The sequence below is a fragment of the Canis aureus genome, chromosome 29 (genome assembly GCF_053574225.1).
Source record: "Canis aureus isolate CA01 chromosome 29, VMU_Caureus_v.1.0, whole genome shotgun sequence".
Lineage (NCBI taxonomy): Eukaryota > Metazoa > Chordata > Mammalia > Carnivora > Canidae > Canis > Canis aureus.
In genome coordinates, this window is record NC_135639.1 from 39,219,279 (window position 1) to 39,238,651 (window position 19,373).

The 19,373-nt window shown below is 35.9% G+C and overlaps 1 protein-coding gene across 11 annotated transcripts in view; it reads right to left on the reverse strand.

Moving 5' to 3' along the window:
* MARCHF8 (membrane associated ring-CH-type finger 8) overlaps positions 1 to 19,373 on the reverse strand; it is a 158,714-nt gene that overhangs the window by 24,701 nt on the left and 114,640 nt on the right. For 2 of the 11 annotated variants that reach the window (XM_077878560.1, XM_077878559.1), the window contains one exon: positions 4,130 to 4,176. The exons of the other annotated variants lie outside the window; for them this stretch is intronic. The gene's annotated coding sequence lies outside the window, so the exon portion shown is untranslated. The remainder of the gene's footprint in view (positions 1 to 4,129; positions 4,177 to 19,373) is intronic. 11 annotated transcript variants of the gene reach the window in all.

Sequence of the window (19,373 nt, forward strand, 5' to 3'; positions counted from 1 at the left end):
TTTCCTTTTCTCTTTTTTTGGATCACACTTTTTTAAAAAATCAGGCTTATTTTAACAAACAAATCAAAGCACACTTAAAGTCCAAACACTCCCCACCATTGCAAGCAAGGAGGAACTCTGCAGAGGACTGTGGGAAAGAGCAGCCAAAACAGCATAGAAGAATGCACACAGCATACACCAGAAACACTTCCTGAAGCACCAGGCCCTGGACAGTGCATGATCCCTTAATATAGCACTACTCTCAGAAGCAGGAAATACTACAAGATTTCATAACACATAGACAGAAACCTATACAAAATGACAAGACAGAGGAGTTTTCCCCAAAATAAATATCAAGAAGAAATCACAGCCTGAGATTTGCTCAAAACAAATATAAGCAATATATCTGAACAAGAATTTAAAACAACAATCATAAGAATACTAGCTGGGCTTGAAAAAAAGGCAGAGAAGACACCTGAGAAACCCTGACCCTGAAGAGATAAAAGACCTAAAAACTAGTCAAACTGAAATAAAAAAATGCTGTAAGTAAGATGCAAAACTGATTGGATATAATTACAATGAGGATGGAAGAAGCAGAGGAATGAGTCGATGATACAGAAAATTAAATTACGGGAAATAATGAAGCTGAGAAGAAGAGGGAAAGAAAACTATCAGGTCACAAATACATATTTAGGGAATTCAGTGATTCCATTAAAGTACAAAAATATCTGCATCATAGGAGTCCCAGAAAAAGAATGGGTAAAAGGGGAAGTTTAATTGAACAAATAGGTGAGAACTTCCCTAATGTGGGGAAGGAAACAGGCATTCAAATCCAAGAGGCACAGAAAACTCCCCTCAAATTCAACAAAAACAGGTCAACATCAAGATATATCAGAGTGAAACTTGCAAAATACAAAAATAGAGAATTCTAAAAAGCAGCTAGGGACAAAAGGTTCTTAACCAAGAAGGGCAGACACATAAGGTTAGCAGCAGACCTGTCCAAAGAAACTTGAAATGCCAGAAGAAAGTGGCATGATATATTCAACATGCTAAATGGGAAAAATATGCTTTATCCAGCAAGGCTGTCTTTCAGAATAGGAGAGTTAAACAGTTTCCAGGACAAGCAGAAACTAAAGGAGTTCCTGAACACTAAATCAGCTCTGCAAGAAATATTAAAGGCAACCCTTTGAGCAGGAAAGAGAGCTCAGAAACAACAAACACCAGAAAAGAACAGAGACAATCTATAGGACCAGTGACTTTACAGGTTATACAATGGTACTAAATTCGTATCTATCAATAATTACTCTGAATGTAAATGGACTAAATGCTCCAATCAAAAAACACAGGGTATCAGGAAGGATAAAACACACACACACACACACACACACACACACACACACACACACAAGACCCATAGATATGTTGCTTACAAGAGACTCATTTTAGACCCAAAGACACCTCCAGATTGAAAGTGAGGGGGTGGAGAACCGTTTATCATGCTAATCTTCAATCTCGTTTATATGTCTACTGTCAATGCCTTAGGTTTATGTTCTCTTCATTTCTCATTTGGAATTCTTAAATAACTTCCTACCTAATCTTCCTGCTTTGAAAGAAGTGACCTCCCTAATACATAATTGCTTTGGACTGCATTGTGTCTCCCCAAATTTGTTACAGGATAAGAACAAAACTATAAAGTATGTTCAAAGTGTTGGCAATGTCACCAAAGACTATTTCTAAAAGACCGGAAGATTCAGAAATTTCATTCCTTCATCTTATTCATTCATTCACTCACTGGGAGTGGAGAGTATTTCCTTCCGCAGAACAGGTAAATCTGTAACCATTTAAGTCTCATTCATGAGTAGTATGGACAAACATAGGGCACTGCTGTGAATCCAGGCTTAAAGGGTCATCTAGTGGCAATTTATTACTAAATTTTAATTTATTTTACTAAACTAAAATAAATACCATATGCCCTGGATTATCTGCACAGAAAACCACTATAACCACTATGATATTACCCACTACCTTAAAAGAAATGGCCAATTTAACACCACCTGGAAATCTACAGAGAAGTTCTGAGGTACTAAGAGAAGCAATAATTCCTATATCTGACTTTTTTGACATTTATTATTCCATAGAGAAGGGTTACTGGGGTGGAGAGAGGCCTAGCTGTTAAGGTAGGTAACATTATAAATCCAGACTGAAATCTAAAAGTTGCTCTTTACCTTATGAACTTGAGAAATAAATTTAATGATGTAAAGTCTGTATCCTGTTTTCCTTGTTAGAACAATTCAATATTTTACATTGGTAAAAATCAAACAAATTATCCAGCCCCAGAACGTACAGATGTTTTAAAGCTTGAAACTTATCAATATTTAGGGATCCCTGGGTGGCGCAGCGGTTTGGCGCCTGCCTTTGGCCCAGGGCGCGATCCTGGAGACCCGGGATCGAATCCCACATCGGGCTCCCTGCATGGAGCCTGCTTCTCCCTCTGCCTATGTCTCTGCCTCTCTCTCTCTCTCTGTGTGACTATCATGAATAAATAAATAAAATCTTTAAAAAAAAAAAAAAAAAAAAAAAAAAAAGAAACTTATCAATATTTAGTATTGGGTGACAGGCATTAAGAAGGGCACATGATGTGATGAGCACTGGGTGTTATACGCAACTGATAAGTTGAGCACTGGGTATTATACGCAACTGATAAGTTCTGAGCACTACATCTGAGACTAATGATATACTATATGTTGGGTAATTTAATTTTTTTAAATGAAAAAATATTTAGAATTGCTTCTCCATTTCTTGGCAAGAAATTAACAATTCAGTTCTAACAGACCATTTTTTCCCCTTAAATACTGTTACATTTATTCAGACTTACTCAAAAAAATCTAAGAAGTTCAGGACCATAACAGACCTATTTTTCAGGAAGCAAATCCCAGGATTCATTCAAACCAGTGACTTAGTCATTCCATACTTATTTACTATGTGACTAAGACATGCAAACAACTGTATAGATATAAAACATGGACAAAAATAAATCTGACTCCTAATGATGATGTTACCAAAGAACTGCTTTGAAATACTGTTTCAATGACAAATATACAACCAGGGAAGAAAATGAATTTTTAAAAATTTAAAAACATTAAAAAACACAAACATGAATTATATCAGGGTACAGTGGGTGACACTCTTCTTTCCTACAGTCACACGGGCATGTTTCTGAATGAAAAGAAGTAAAGTTTAACCAAACATTAATGTCTAGATCTGGAATTAGGCATTCCAAAGAGAAAAAAGAGTTTCATTCCAGTTCAAGCCAAAACTAAGCTTCAATGCCCAAGTAATACAAACCTTAGCAAATTATTTTCATAAATCTTTAATATGGTTAATCACTGCTTAATGGGTCCACTAACCCTGGGAGAGAGAAAAGCCTCACTGCTGGTAGCAAAAACTGTTCCCTTCTTTCCTCAGAGAAGGCATCAGGAGATGCCACGCTGTGATAGCACATGCTCCCCTAGCTTGCTCTCATCTCCATGTGTCTTTGGTGGGCTCTTATTGTCTACATTAAACATAAGAACTCCTCAAATCACAGCTCCATGCCCTCTTCTCATTTGTTGTCTCCCTTAGATGAGTGCTTCTGAAACTGTGCACTTGTATATTTAAAGACCTTTGTAAAATGCAGACAGTGATTTGTTAGGTCTGAGGTGGGTTGAGATTCTGCATTTCTAGGAAGCTTCTAGGTGACTCCCATGCTGCTCGTCCCCAGACTACACTTTAAGATGTAAGTTTCATTTCAAATCCTAGGCCAGAATAATATATAAGGCTATGATTCTTTTTTCTAATTGAGGAATAACTGAATATGACTCATTTTTTAAAGAGCAAATCATGACTACTATAAAAATAAATTTCTGTATAAAAGATGGCACTGAGCTCATAATTGAGTTAAAACAAATAAATCAATCAGGAAGCAAACTGATACATACACTGGGAAAGAATGAGTCTGAGGGTGTGAGAAAGAAAAGTTTTCTTAATGTAAGAAGTTACCAAATCACAAAGATAAAGAGAAGCTCTGTTGAAGAATAAGGGACATTTCACAATTTAATCAGTCCTGTCAATGGTGTTTTGCAAGTCCATGTGTGGCTCAAACAGAATGTACCTTGCAGATAGAACGGAGATGCAGAGCCCACAGAGTCCGAACACGCCCTGGAAACCAGAAGCCAAGAATTAACAAGAAGACAACGAGGTGAGATGTCTAAGCAAGTTCTGAGGATTTTGTATGAAGGAGTCAAACAATAAAACTTCATGTGGGAGTTTCCCGGAAACTCTGACAAGGACCACTCATTAAAACAAAACAAAACACATAAGCAAACAAGCAAAAAACAAGACTCTAACAGACATACTATATATCTACTCAATATCCATCCTTACCAACAGAATAAATTTGTTTTTTTAATTTTATTTATTTATTCATGAGAGACAGAGAGAGAGAGAGAGAGAGAGAGAGAAAGGCAGAGACACAGGCAGAGGGAGAAGCAAGCTCCATGCAGGGAGCCTGACGTGGGACTCGATCCCGGATCTCCAGGATCACGCCCTGGGCTGAAGGCGGCACTAAACCGCTGAGCCACCTGGGCTGCCCCCAGAATAAATTTGCTCTGAGCAGCAATGGACCCAACTAAAAGTCCTCACTTTCTCACTCTATTTTGCACTTAAGGGTAAATATGTAAGAAAGTTCTCCCTAAAGACATTAAACTTGAGGTTTTCTGGGAGAACATTTTGCTTTTTGATATAGCCATTGTTTCTTTGTCCAGCACACCTTCCTTTCTCAGTCACCCTGGAATAAAGATGTCGTGCCAGGATATACATTAGTCACCTTAAGACCATGAGGAGAAAAGGTATACACAGAGATCTCCAACTTTTTGGTCTCAAGACTCCTTTACAATGTGAAGCACTGAGGACTCCCCAAAGCCTTTTGCTTATGTGGATTATATATATTTACCACATTATAAATTAAAACAATTCTTAAAATATGGATCTCTTAATTCAATTAGAATAAACCCCATTATATAAATAACATTTCTATGAAAAATAACTATTCTTCTGAAAAAAAGTGACAGAATAACATATTTTTATATTTTTATAAATCTTGTTATTGTCCAAATAATAGAAGATAGCTCGATTCTTTTTTTTTTAATTTTATTTATTTATTCATGACAGAGAGAGAGAGAGAGAGAGAGAGAGGCAGAGACACAGGCAGAGGGAGAAACAGGCTCCATGCAGGGAGCCTGACGTGGGACTTGATCCCGTGTCTCCAGGATCCAACCCTGGGCTGAAGGTGGCGCTAAACTGCTGAGTCACCCAGGCTGCCTGATAGCTGGATTCTTATATCTGCTTGTACACTCAATCTCCTCTGTTGTTTTGACTGAAATAAATGAAGAAAATTTGGCCTTAGACTTTTATAAGTGTATATGTATTTAAGAACCATTTGAGATAATTGTGGATATTCTTTGTACTACACAAAAACTCAAGTAATCAGCTGTGATGTACACTCTAATATTAATAAACTTTTAATACTCCACTAAAATCAACTAGTCCATCTTTTACTTCGAATTGGTCTCTTAATCATGTACGACTTTATAACATCACACTAAATTGGTCATTTAGAAATTACTGGTTCACTAGGTTATGCAAATCTTCCAAGCCTGACACATTTCATTATGCAATATGAAAAAATATCACACTCATTAAAATAATCATCAGAGTCCTTAATTATTGAAAAGCTACCAACCTCACAGTGGTGGATACAAGTTTTCCAAAATCCTAATTTTTGCTTACAGACTTCAAATTTTTTCACTGGCAACTAAAACTGTTCCTTGAAAGGAATGATTGGTTCAATTCATTCAATTTAGGGAAATGTCTGCCAAATATCCAAGTCAGAATAAACTAGAGTTTGACTGCCAATAATTCTTTCAATAAAAATTGTATTCCATTAAAAATGACTAGTTAATTTAGCAACTCAATCACAGAAATGCTTTGCTCTGAAGCAACCACTGCACTTTGGTATTCAGTAGAAATGATCTATACTAGACATGCAAAAATGGAATAAAATACATAATATTTAACGAGAATAGTACATTAAAACTGACACACATATTAAAATTTGCAGAAAATGAAATCAAAGTATAATTGTCTTCAAAATGTTCCCAAAGTTAAAGATATAAGATACAAGAAATATATCAAGCTTCCAAAGATAAGCACTAAAAAATCTGCACCAAGAGATACACTCATTAACACCTCACATAAAACAAAAAGAAATTCTTAAAAGTGTTCAAGTAGCCCACATGACAGTGCGTCCCTCCTGAAGCTGTGCGCTCGGTCGAAGAGGACGACCATCCTCGATAGAGGAGGACCGTTCTTCCGTCAAGAGTATACGAGTAGCTGCGCTCCCCTGCTAGAACCTCCAAACAAGCTCTCAAGACAGTAAGAAAATGAGAATAAGAAAGAGAGATGGGGAGAAAGTATGGAGGGGGCAAACAGAAAATAAAAAGTAAAATGGCATCCTTAATTCCTAAGATCTCAGAATCTATCCTAAGGTCATACAGCAAATAGAGAAACATTTATTCAAGAAAATTTACTATATCTTGGTATGAATAGTAGGAATCTGGCATTTGAGCTACAACCCAGTCTATCCTCAGGTTGACAGGTTGACAGAAGCTCCACTCTGGAAGGGTGCAGCCACGAAAAAAAAAAAATGGCTTCCTCCCCTCTCCCCCCAAGTTCCCAAAAGAATAGAATGGTATCTCCAGAGAGAGGGGCAGGTCCTAAGTATTACATACTACTCTATCAACACCATGTTCTGGAAGCCATGTTCCAGGCAAAAGTGATTTAGAAGTATGTCTGGGCTCCTTTCTGCACAGTGCCCACTAACAGAGCAGAAGCTCTACTCCAGGCATGGCAGTCTGGGTGTAATGGGGACCAACTTTGCTTAACTCAACAGACTGAAAGGGTGGAAGTTCCACACCAAGACAGGCAAGCCAATTTCTTTGCCCTACATAAAGCAGGTGCATGACTCCAAAAGATGTGGGCCACTGTACCTACCCCCACCTCCAGAGCACAAGCTTAGATTTTGCAAAGGTGGAAAGTCAAGCCAAAAGAGTAGAGAGCTCCTAAGCTATCTCCAAGAAAACAAACATTATCTGGAATAGAATACGTAGAAATTCCAGCCTAATGGTACTAGCAAAAATGGTGGCATTTTAGGAGGCTGGTAGCTCTAAGAGATCAACAAGAGAAACCATAAAACAACTAAAAGTGTACCACAGAAAACCAGAGACAGACAACTAAGAAAGTCCTCCTGAGGATGGAAGAAACCTCAAAGACTGGCCTCAAAAACAACTGCAACAAAGGGATCTGCATTTACTTGGATCAGACTATGGAACAATGTCCTACGGAACTGTCCAAAATATCAGAGCAATCAGCCAACAGTTAATGGAACTAAAACCTGAGTGTGAAATCAACAGAGATAAGAAAACTTAACAGGTCAGGAAGAGAGACAGTTACTGCCATAAATGTAGTCATCCCAACTTGAGAGAGTGCATGCCCAAGGCTTACCCACTGAGAAGCAAAATCAGAAACTATATATTGTGAAGAAAACAGATTTTACTATAAATCCAGCCAAGTTACTAAACAAAGAACAACCCACAGGAGGTGGAGGGTCAAAGAATTTTAATTCAAAGATAATAAAAAGTATTATCTAAAACATACAGCATTGAGTACAGAAATTACAAGACATTCAGAGAAAGGGGAAAGTATGACCCAAACAGTAAAAACAGGAGGTAATAAAAAAGGCCCTCCATAAGGCCCAGAAACTGTCTTTGGTACAGTTACTGTTTTGAGGTCCAGTTACTGTCTTTGGTACACAAAGCCTTCAAAATAGCTAATATAAATATGTTCACAGAACTAAAGGAAGCCATACTTAAAGAGGTGAAGTTCCTTCACATGACAATACCCTACCCAACTGATGAAAGCAATAAAGAGATAAAAACTATAAAAAATGAACAACATGGAAAATGTGGAAGTGAAAAGTAAAATAATTGAAATGAAAAATCCATTACAAGCATTCAACAGCAGATTTGACCTGGCAGAGGAAAGAATCAGTAAATACGAAGATGGATCCTAAGAGATTATGCAATTTGAAGAACAGGGATCAAAAAGAATAAAAAAGATAAACAGAGCCCTAGAGAAACATGGAACATGATTAAGTACACCCACATATCCGTAATGTGAGTACTAGGGAGAAAGAAGAGAGAGGAGAAGAAAAAATATTCGAAGAAATAATAGCTGAAAACTCCTAAAATCTGATAAAAACATTAATCTCCACATCTAAGAAGCTAAATTAAATTGTAGTAGGATAAAAGCAGAGGGACCTGCATCCAAACACATCAAATTAACATGCTGAAAGACAAAGAGAATATCTTGAAGGCAGCAAGGGAAAAATAACTAGTTGTGTACAACTAAACCCTCACAAAATTAATAGCAGATTTCTCATCAGAAACAATGGGGGCCAGAAGACTGAGGGGGGTGGCAATTTTAGGGAACTGAAAGAAAAAGAATCTTAACCAAGAATGTTATTCCAGCAAACCTACCTTCAGTAATGAAGGTGAAATTAAGAATATCACAAGTAAGAAAAACAGAGAATGTAACACTAGCTGATACATCTTAAAAGGAATGTTAAAGAGAAGTTCTTCAGGCAGAAAACAACATCAAATAATAATTAATTGAAACTACATGAAAAAAACACAAAGAACACCAGAAAAGCTAATTATGTAAAAATAAAAGACAGTATGTGTGTGTGTGTGTGTGTGTGTGTGTGTGAATGTTTTTCTTGTTCTTTCATTTCTTAAGAGATTGTAAAAAGAATTATACAAAAACATATATTTTGAATTGTTGGACCTATTACATAAAGAAATGTTCATATATTTGACAATAACAAAAGAAGTAGGTTGGGTACAAGACTGCATTGGCAAAAGAAGTGACACCAGATAGCAACTCAAATCCATGGAAATAAATGAGAACAAGAAATGGTAAAAACTTTAAAAGAACAAACTCTGTAAATGCTTTCCTTTCTTTTATTTTATTTTTTAAGATTTTATTTATTTTATTATTATTTATTCATGAGAGAGAGAGAGAGAGAGAGAGAGAGGCAGAGACACAGGCAGAGGGAGAAGCAGGCTCCATGCAGGGAGCCTGACACGGGAATCGATCCTCGGACTACAGGATCACACCCTGGGCCAAAGGCAGACGCTAAACCACTGAGCCACCCAGGGATCCCATCCTTTCTCTTATTTAAGTGACAAATTAATAACTGCAACAATGTATTATTAGGTTTGTAACATATACAGATGTAACATGTATAGCAACATTAGCAAGAAGGGGAAAGAGAACAGAGGCACATAGGCATGATTTTATATCTTATGGAATTAAATGAATATGATGATAGATTTTGTTTTCTTTAAAAGTATACTCTAAACCCAGGAGCAAACACTCCACATGATAATTTTTAAAAATCACGTAATACAAAACAAAGCAGTAAAGGATAAACAGAGAAAAAAGGCATAAGATACATAAAAAACAAAAAGTGAAATGGCTGACACATCAAACTATATTAACAGCAATAAATATTAACAATCCAATCAAAAGGTGTGTCACTGTGGATAAAAACACAAAATGCAAGGTACACTGTCTAGAGAAGACACACTTTACACTGAAAATTGCAAATAGGATGATAGTTAAGGAAAAAGATAAAATTACAAAAACAGTAACCATAAGAAAGTTGAAAAGACTATACCAATATCAGACAAAACAGACTTAAGAAAATTATACCAGAAAGAGGAATGAATGCTTATTTTAAGAAATCAATGAATCACAAAAATCTAACATATATATGCCTCATAAAAGAGCCCAAAATTACACAAAGCAAAAACTGATAGAACAGAGTGAAAACCAGACAATTCAATAATACTGGCAGACCTCAATGCCCTATATTCAACAACGGACAGAACAACTAGATAGAAGGCTAACAAAAGGTAAGAACTGAACAGCACCATAAACCAACTAGACCTTGAGCAGACCTCTATAGAACACTAGACCCAAAAACAGAACACACATTCTTCTCAAGTGTACATGGAACATTCTCCAGGGCAGCAATACATGGAAGACCATAAAACAAGCCTCAGTAAATTCAAAAAGAATTGAAATAATACAAAATATGATTTCTCACAATGGAGTTAAATTAGATATCAATAACAGAAATAAGAGAAAATCACAGACACGTGGAAATTAAACAATAAAATCTAAAATAATCAATTGGGTCAAGGAACTCACAAGGGAAATTAGAAAATGTGAGATTAATAAAAATGAAAACATAAAATTCCAAACTTATTCAATGCAGCCAATATAGTGCTTATAGAAATATTTACAACTGTAAATGCTGATAAATATAAAGAATAAATAAATCACTTCCACAATAAGACACTGGTAAGAAAAGAGCAAAGCATACATAAATTAGCAAAAGAGGAAAAAATTACAAGGAGATATTAGTAAGGACTAGAAAGTTGATGGAGAAAAAACAACAAAACCAAAAGTTGGCTCTTTGACAAGATTTTTTTTTTAAATCAAAAAACTTTTCTGTAGCTTCACCAAGTAAAAAAATAAAATACAACTCTAATCACTAAAATTAGGAATAAAAGAGCTTGTATTACCAAGCTTTCAAAAATATAAAGGGTTATAAAGGAATATTGTGAACTATTTTATACCAAAAAAATAAACAAGTAAAGAGGAAACCCTACAGAGACAGACACAAACTACCAAAAGTGACTCAAGAAGAAATAAGAAATCTAGGAGGTGCCTGGCTGATTCAGTTGGTGGTAGATGGTGTGTGATTCTTGATTTTGGGGTCATGAGTTCAAGTCCCACAATGGGCATGAAGCCTACCTAAACATAACAATTTTTTAAAAGAAAGAAAGAAAAGAGATAAAAAATCTGAATAAACCAGATTCAATTAGCTATTCAAAAACTTCCCACAAAAGGGCACCTGGGTGGCTAAGTTGGTTGAGTGGCCAACTCTTGATTTTGGTTCAGGTCATGATCTCAGGGTCCTAATGTCAGGCCCTGTGTTGGGCTCTGCTCTCAGCAGGGAATCTGCTTGAGATTCTCTCCCTCTCACTCTGCCCTCCTTCCCTCCCCCCTGCTCATTCTCTCTCAAATAAATAAATATTAAAAAAAAAAAAAAGAAAAAGACCAAAGACATCCTTAGAAAACTGCATACCGGTATTACTTATGAGTATAGGCTCAAGATTTCTCAACAAAATACTACCAAACCAAATCCAGCAACAGAGGGTGCCTGGGTTGGTTGAGTGTGCCTTTGGCTCAGGTTGTGATCTGGGGGTCCTGCAATGGAGTCCCACATCGGTCTCCTTGTAGGGAGTCTGCTCCTCCCGCTGCCTGTGTCTCTGACCCCCCCTCTCTCTGTCTCTCATGAATAAATACATAAAATCTTTTTAAAAATCCAGCAACAGATAAAAAGGATATGTACTATGACTAAGTGGAATTTATACTAGGAATGTAACACTAAAATAGCCAAAATTCAATATAGGACACAAGATCAAAAGAATTTTTAAATATATATACAATAAACATTTGACAAAATCAAACAACTTTCCTGATAAAAACACTCAACAAACTAGGGATAGAACTTCCTCAACCTGATAAAGTACATCTACAATAAATCCACAGTAGTTAATATCACACTCAATGATCAAAGAATGATTTTACAGTAAGACTAGGAACAAGACAAGCTGTTCACTCTTTCACCTTCTATTCAACATTGTAGTGAGGATTCTAGGCAGGGTAATTAGGGGGAAAAAAGAGAATAAAGACATTTAGCTGGGTAAAGAAGTAAAAGTATCTTTGTAAATGACATGATCTCGTATACAGAAAATTCTGAGGACAAAAACAATATACAAAAATAACTTGCATTTCTACACACTCTAAATGAACAACTCAAAAACAAAATTTAGAAAACTCATTTACAATATTCTCAAGAAAGATAAAATACTTAGGAATAACTTCAACAAGATAAGTGCAAAGTTTATACTGTGAAACTACAAAATATTTTTGAAAGATGTTGAAAGACCTAAATAAATGGAACAACATCCTTTGTTAATGATTGAGATGACTTAAAATTTTTAGGATGGCAAAACTTTCTGTTTGACCTACAGACTCAAGGCAATCCCTATAAACATCCAGTTGACTTTTTAGCAACTAACGAGCTGATCATAACACTCATTACATGGAACCAACTATAGCCAGAATAATCTTGAAAAGGAAGAACAAAGCTATACTGATACCACAACTCATTGCAATTAGTGATATAAGAATAGCCCAAACAATGGAATAATACTTGAAGTCCAGAAGTAAGCCTTTACATTTTTGGTTATCTAGTTTTTATTTTTTTTATTTTTTTAAATTTTTATTTATTTATGATAGGCACAGAGAGAGAGAGAGAGAGAGAGAGAGGCAGAGACACAGGCAGAAGGAGAAGCAGGCTCCATGCACTGGGAGCCTGACGTGGGACTCGATCCCGGGTCTCCAGGATCACGCCCTGGGCCAAAGGCAAGCGCTAAACCGCTGCGCCACCCAGGGATCCCGGTTATCTAGTTTTTAATAAGAGTATAAAACAAGTACCTGGAAAAATAATAGTTTTTTCAACACAAGCTTGGGACAACTGCAAAAAAATGAAGGTGGATCCCTTCCCCACACTATACACAAAGTTAACTCAAAATGGATCACAAAGCAAATATAAGACCTAAAACTACACAGTTCTTACAATATAATATAGGAGTAAATCTTAATGACCTTCGGTTAAGCAAAGCCTTCTTAGACATGACCGAAACCATAGTGGCAAAAAAAAAAAAAAAAAGTAAATCAGACTTCATCAAAATTAAAAACTTATGTGATTTAAGTACAACAATCAAAGAATGAAAAGAAAACCCACAGAATTGGAGGAAATATTTGCAAATTATATATTTAATAAGGGACTTATGTCTAGAATAAACTGCTTATAACAATAAAAAATAATGTTTATAAAATAAGCAAAGGATCTCAAGAGACATTCCTCCAGAGAAGATATATAAATAGCCAATAAATACATGAAAATACAGAAAGGAGGGATCCCTGGGTGGCGCAGCGGTTTGGCGCCTGCCTTTGGCCCAGGGCGCGATCCTGGAGACCCGGGATCGAATCCCACATCGGGCTCCCGGTGCATGGAGCCTGCTTCTCCCTCTGCCTGTGTCTCTGCGCCTCTCTCTCTCTCTCTCTGACTATCATAAATAAATAAAAATTTAAAAAAAAATGTTTAAAAAAAAAAAAAAAGAAAATACAGAAAGGAAATTCTTCAATTTGATAAAGAGTGTCTATTAAAAAAAACTACACGTAACATTATATCTAATGATGAAAGAAAGACTGAATGCTTCTTCCCTGATTATGAACAGGGCAATGATATCCATTCTCATCATTCTTCTTTTTTTTTAATTTTCATTGGAGTAAAATACATGTAGCATAAAATTTATCATCTTAACCATTCTTAAGTGTACAGTTCAGTATTGTTAAGAATATTTACATTATTGAGCAACCAGTCTCTAGAATTTTTTCACCTTGCAAAATTGAAACTCTAAACACATTAAATAACAATCCCCATTTCCCTGTCTCTCCTTGCCTAGCAACCACCATTCTACTTTCTGTTCCAATGACTACCTTAAGATACCTCATATAAGTGGAATCATACAATATTTATCTTTTTGTGACCGGCTAATTTTACCTAGCATAATGTCCTCAAGGTTCATCGATGTTGTAGCATATGCCTGAATTTCATTCCTTTGTAAAGGCTAAAGAAAATCCCATTGTATGTATATACCATATTTTGTTTACTCATTCATCCATCAATGGTCGACTATGTTGCTTCCATCTTTTGATCATTGTGAATAATACTGTTATGAATACAGATGTCCAAATATCTCTTCAGGACCCTGCTTTCAATTCTTTTGGATATATACCCAAAAGTGGAATTGCTGGATCATATGATAATTCTATTAATTTTTTGAGGAACCATCATACTGCTTTCCATAGTGGCTGTATCAATCTACATTCCCAGCAACAGGGCACAAGGGTTAGTAGGTACTTGATGTGTAAGCTGCTATCTCATTGTGGTTTGGAGCTGCATTTCCCTAATGCAGTTCACCCTAGCAACCGTGAATATTTTTCATATGCATATTGACCATTTATATATCTTTGGAGAAATGTTTGGCCTATTCAAGTCCTTTGCCCCTTTTCCTTAGGTTACTTGTTGTTGTTATGTTGTAGGGGTTCTATACATATTCTGAATATTAACTCCTTATCAGATATATGATTTGCAAATGTGTCTCCTATTCCACAGATTTTTTCACTCTGTTGATGCACAGAAGCTTTTAATTTTGATGTAGGCCAGTGTATTTATTTTCACTTTCATTACCTGTGCTTTTAGTGTCAATAAATCTTTGCCAAATCCAATGTTATGAATCTTCTATTTTCTTTTTCCAAGAGTTTTACGCTTGGTTTAGTTAGGACTCTTGACACATTTTGAGTTAATTTTTGTATGCAGTGTAAGGTAAGAATCCCACTTCATTCTTTTGCATGTGGATATTTAGTTTTTCCCAGCACTATTTGTTGAAAAGGCTGTCCTTTCCCCACTGATCATCTTAGTACTCTTAAATCATTTAGCACTCAAAAACCATTTGAGCACATATGTGAAAGTTTATTTCTAGGCTTTCTATTCTATTCCATTGGCATAAATGTCTTTATGCCAGTACTACAATGTTTTGATTACTGTAACTTCTTAATAAATTCTGAAATTAGGAAGTGTAACACTTCCTAACTGTCCTTTTTTTAGTCCATCAATGTCTGTCCTTTTTCTCAAAATTGTTTTGGCTATTCTGGGTCACCTGAGATTCCATATGAATTTTAAGATGAAAGTTTTACTTTGGGTAAACAATATTAAGTCTTCCAACCCATGAACAAGTATAAATACTTTATATTTATCTATATCTGCTTTCTTTTCTTTCAGCAGTGCTTTACAATTTTCTGAGTACATGTCTTTCATCTGCTTGGTTAATCAACAAAAAAACTCCTAGAACAAGTGAGTTCAGCAAAATCACAGGATACAAAATAAACACAAAAAATTAATTGCATTTCTCTATATATCAATGAACAAAAGGACTTGAAAATTAATACTTACAGTGCAAATCTAACAAAGCAAGATATGAATGCTAACTAAAATGCTGATAAAAGAAATCACAGAAGATAATAAACAGAGAAACACACTGTGTTCATGGATTAGAAGACTCAACATAGGAAAGTTATTAACTCTCCCCCAAACTGATATACAGTTTTAATCCAATTCCTATCAAAACCACAGCAATTATTTTGTAGATAAAGAGAAACTATTCTAAATTTACAGGGATAGGTAAAGAAATTAGAATACCTAAAATAATTTAATAAGAGATTAAAGTGGGAGTAATAAGTCTACATGATTTCAAGACCTATTAAATAACTATAGTAATCAAGACTGTGTGGTGTTGGCAGAGAAACAGACACAAAGATCAATGGAATAGGACAGAGAGTTCAGAAACAGACCCATACAATGTGCTCAACTGATTTTGGAGAAAGAATCTTCAACAAATGGTGCTGGAGCCACTGGACAATAAGCAACAAAACAAAACAAAAATCTGTGAAACTTTAAAAAAATAGAAGAAAAACTTTAGAGTTCTTATACTTGGCATCTAAAATATGATTGATGTATAAGAGAAAAAAAATGATAAATGATAAACTAAAATTTAAAACTTTTGCTCCATTAAGAGGATGAAAATAAAAACTACAAACTGGGAGAAAATATTTGTAAATCACATATCTAACTAAAGATTAGTTAGAATATATAAAACTTATAAAAACTCAACAGCAAAAAAAAAAAACTCAAGTAGAAAATGGGCAAAAGACATGAACAGGTATTTGAATGAATCAGATACACAGGTGGCAAATAAGCATATGAAAAGATGTTCAAAAAAAAATAAAAAGATGTTCAACATCATTAGCCATTAGGGAAACAGAAATTAAACCGTAATGAAATATCACTACACATCTATTAGAATGATTCAAATAGAAAATAATGATATCACCAAATTCTGGTTGAGGATACAGAGAAGTTGGATCATGGGTATGTTGCTTGCAGGAATGTAAACTGTTATTCACTGTGAAAAACAATGGAAGTTTCTTTAAAAATTAAACAGGCAATTACCATACAAAATAGCCATTGTTCTTCTGGGCATTTATCCCAGAGAAATGAAAACATATGTTCATGATGGGGAGGACCGCCTGGGTGGCTCAGTAATTGTGCATCCGATTTTTTATTTCAGCTCCAATCATGATCTTGGGGTTGTTGGATTGAGCCCTGGGTAGGGTTCAGTGCTGAGCTCTGCTTGTCCCTCTCCCTCTCCCCCTCCCACTCTCACTGTCTACACACCTGTGCACTCTCTTTCTAAAATAAATAGATAATTTTTTAAAAAGTATGTAGGTGCTTATAATAGCTTAGTGAAACAAATGTCTTTCAAACAGGTGAATACTTAATTAAACACTGTGCTGTATCTGCACCATGTAACACTATTCAGCAAAAAGGAAATCTCAAGAGAATTATACATAATTTAAAAAGTCAGTCCCAAAAGCTTACAAATTGTATGATTCCATTTATAGAACATTCTTTAATTGACAAAATTATAGAAAAGAGAATAGATTAATGGTTGTCTGTGGTTAAGGAGGTAAGTAGGTGTGGCTATACAGGACAACTGAAAGATCCTTGTGGTGATAGAATTACTATGTATATTGACTATATCAATGTCAGTATCCTGATTGTGATATTTTACTAGAGCTTTGTAAGCTGTTACCATTGGGTGACAGTAGGTAAAGGTACATGAGATCTCTCAGTATCATTTTTTACAACTGTCTATGTGTGATATTGTGATTTATAAGAAATGTATATTTGTCATCTAAATGAGAAATATACATTTCTCATATCTATTTGGTTTTTATTTTTTTATTTTTTAGGTTCTTTTTTTTTAATAATAAATTTATTTTTTATTGGTGTTCAATTTGCCAACATACAGAATAACACCCAGTGCTCATACCGTCAAGTGCCCCCCTCACTGCCCATCACCCATTCACCCCCACCACCCGCCCTCCTCCCCTTCCACCACCCCTAGTTGGTTTCCCAGAGTTACGAGTCTTCAAGTTCTGTCTCCCTTTCTGATATTTCTCGCCCATTTCTTCTCCCTTCCCTTCTATTCCCTTTCACTATTATTTATATTCCCCAAATGAATGAGACCATATAATGTTTGTCCTTCTCCGATTGACTTATTTCACTCAGCATAATTAAATATAGTTCCTGGCTCACAGTTCCCAAAACCCTTAGAATTTCCTAGGCCTGAGAGTGGTAGGGGTGTCTTCTGTTATGTTAATGAGGGGAGTTTGAATGCAGTTAAAGATGGGGCCATGTGATTACAGAGGTGGCATTTTTAAGGGAGAATGGTGGAGGCTGAATCAACCGTCAATGGCTAATGATTTAATCAATCAATTAATCATATCTTATGTAGAAAGCCTCCATAGAAACCCAAAAGGACAGAGTTTGAAGAGCTTCCAGGTGGGTGAACATGTAGGGGAGTAGGGAAAGTGGTGCTCCTGCAAAGGACATGGGAGATCTATGCCCTTTTCCCATGACTTGCCCTATGCAACATTTCCATTTATCAGGCTGCTCCTGAATTATATATCCTTTTACAATAAACTGGTGATCTAGTAAGTAAAATGTTTCTCTGAGATTTGTGAGCCACTCTAGCAAATTAATCAGATCCAAGTAGGGGTTTGTGAGAAACTCTGATTTATAGCCAATAGATGAGAAGTACAGATAACAACATAGAGTTGTGACTAGTGCCTGAAGTCCAAAAAGGGTCACGAGAACCTCTATCTGTAGCCTGTTGGTCAGAAGCACGGGTAACAGCCTAGGCTTGTGACTGGTGTTGGAAGGTAATGGTGGAGGTGAGAGGGGCAGTCTGCTAGAACTGAACCCTTAACCTGTGGAATCTGATGCTTATCAACAGGTGGTAGAATTGAGCTGAATTCTCATTCTGCTGGTGTCCTGAGAATTGCTTGGTGCTATGTGGGAAGCCACACTCCCCATACTGGAATCAGTACCAGAACCAATGTGTATATATTTATATATGTATGTGTATATGTGTTTGGGATATATATGAATGAAAAACCATCACTAAAATGCAGAGATTTTCAAATTAGATATAAAAGCAAGATATAACTACATGCCACATACAAGAAAAACACTTTACATATATAAATAGAAACAGGTTAAAAATAAAGTATGGGACATCAATAACAAAATGATAGTAATAACAAGATGACAGAGATGCTGAAATTATCTAGCAAAGACTAGAGGCAGCTCAAATGACCATTCACAACTCTTAAAATAGAAAATAGACTCAGGACACCTGGGTGGCTTAGAGGTTGAGTACCTGCCTTCCACTCAGGGTATGACCCCAGGGTCCTGGAATCAAGTCCCACAAAGAGCTCACCCACAGGGAGCCTGCTTCTCCCTCTGCCTATGTCCTGCCTCTCTGTCTGTGTCTCTCATGAATAAAGAAATAAAATCTTTAAAAAAAGAAAAGAAAATGGACTCAACAGTAATGACAAAAGAAAAGAATCAAGAAGTTGATAGAAAAATAGAAAGCATTTTTTAAAAAGAAAGTAGAAAAATAGAAGGTATTCAATCTTAAATAACAGAGAGGGAAAAAGGATTTTTAAAAATGGGCACACACACACAAAAAAAGGGCAAAACCTCAGGAACCTGTGAAGCAAAACCAAATGGTTTAACAGTCATGTCACTGGAATCTAAAAAGGAGAAGAAGTACAGTGCTGAAAAATACCTGAAGAAAAGCTTGTTAAAATATTCCCAAGTTGAGCTAAAATAAATGTTCCCAAGTGCATAGAAAGACATAAACCTACAGATTAAAGAAGCTGAGTGAACTCGAAACAGGATAGAACAAAAAAAATTTATTAGAAATCTTGCTTTAAAAAATATTGCCTTGGTCAGTGCTCTGGACTGAACTGTGCCCCCCTCCCCAAAGTTCCTATGTTGAAGCCCTAACCCACAATGTGACTGTATTTGGAAATGGAGCTTTAGGAGGTAGGTAAGGTCAAATGAGGTCATAAGTGACCCTCATCCAATAGGCCTGGGGGCCTTATGAGAAGAGGGAGAAAGG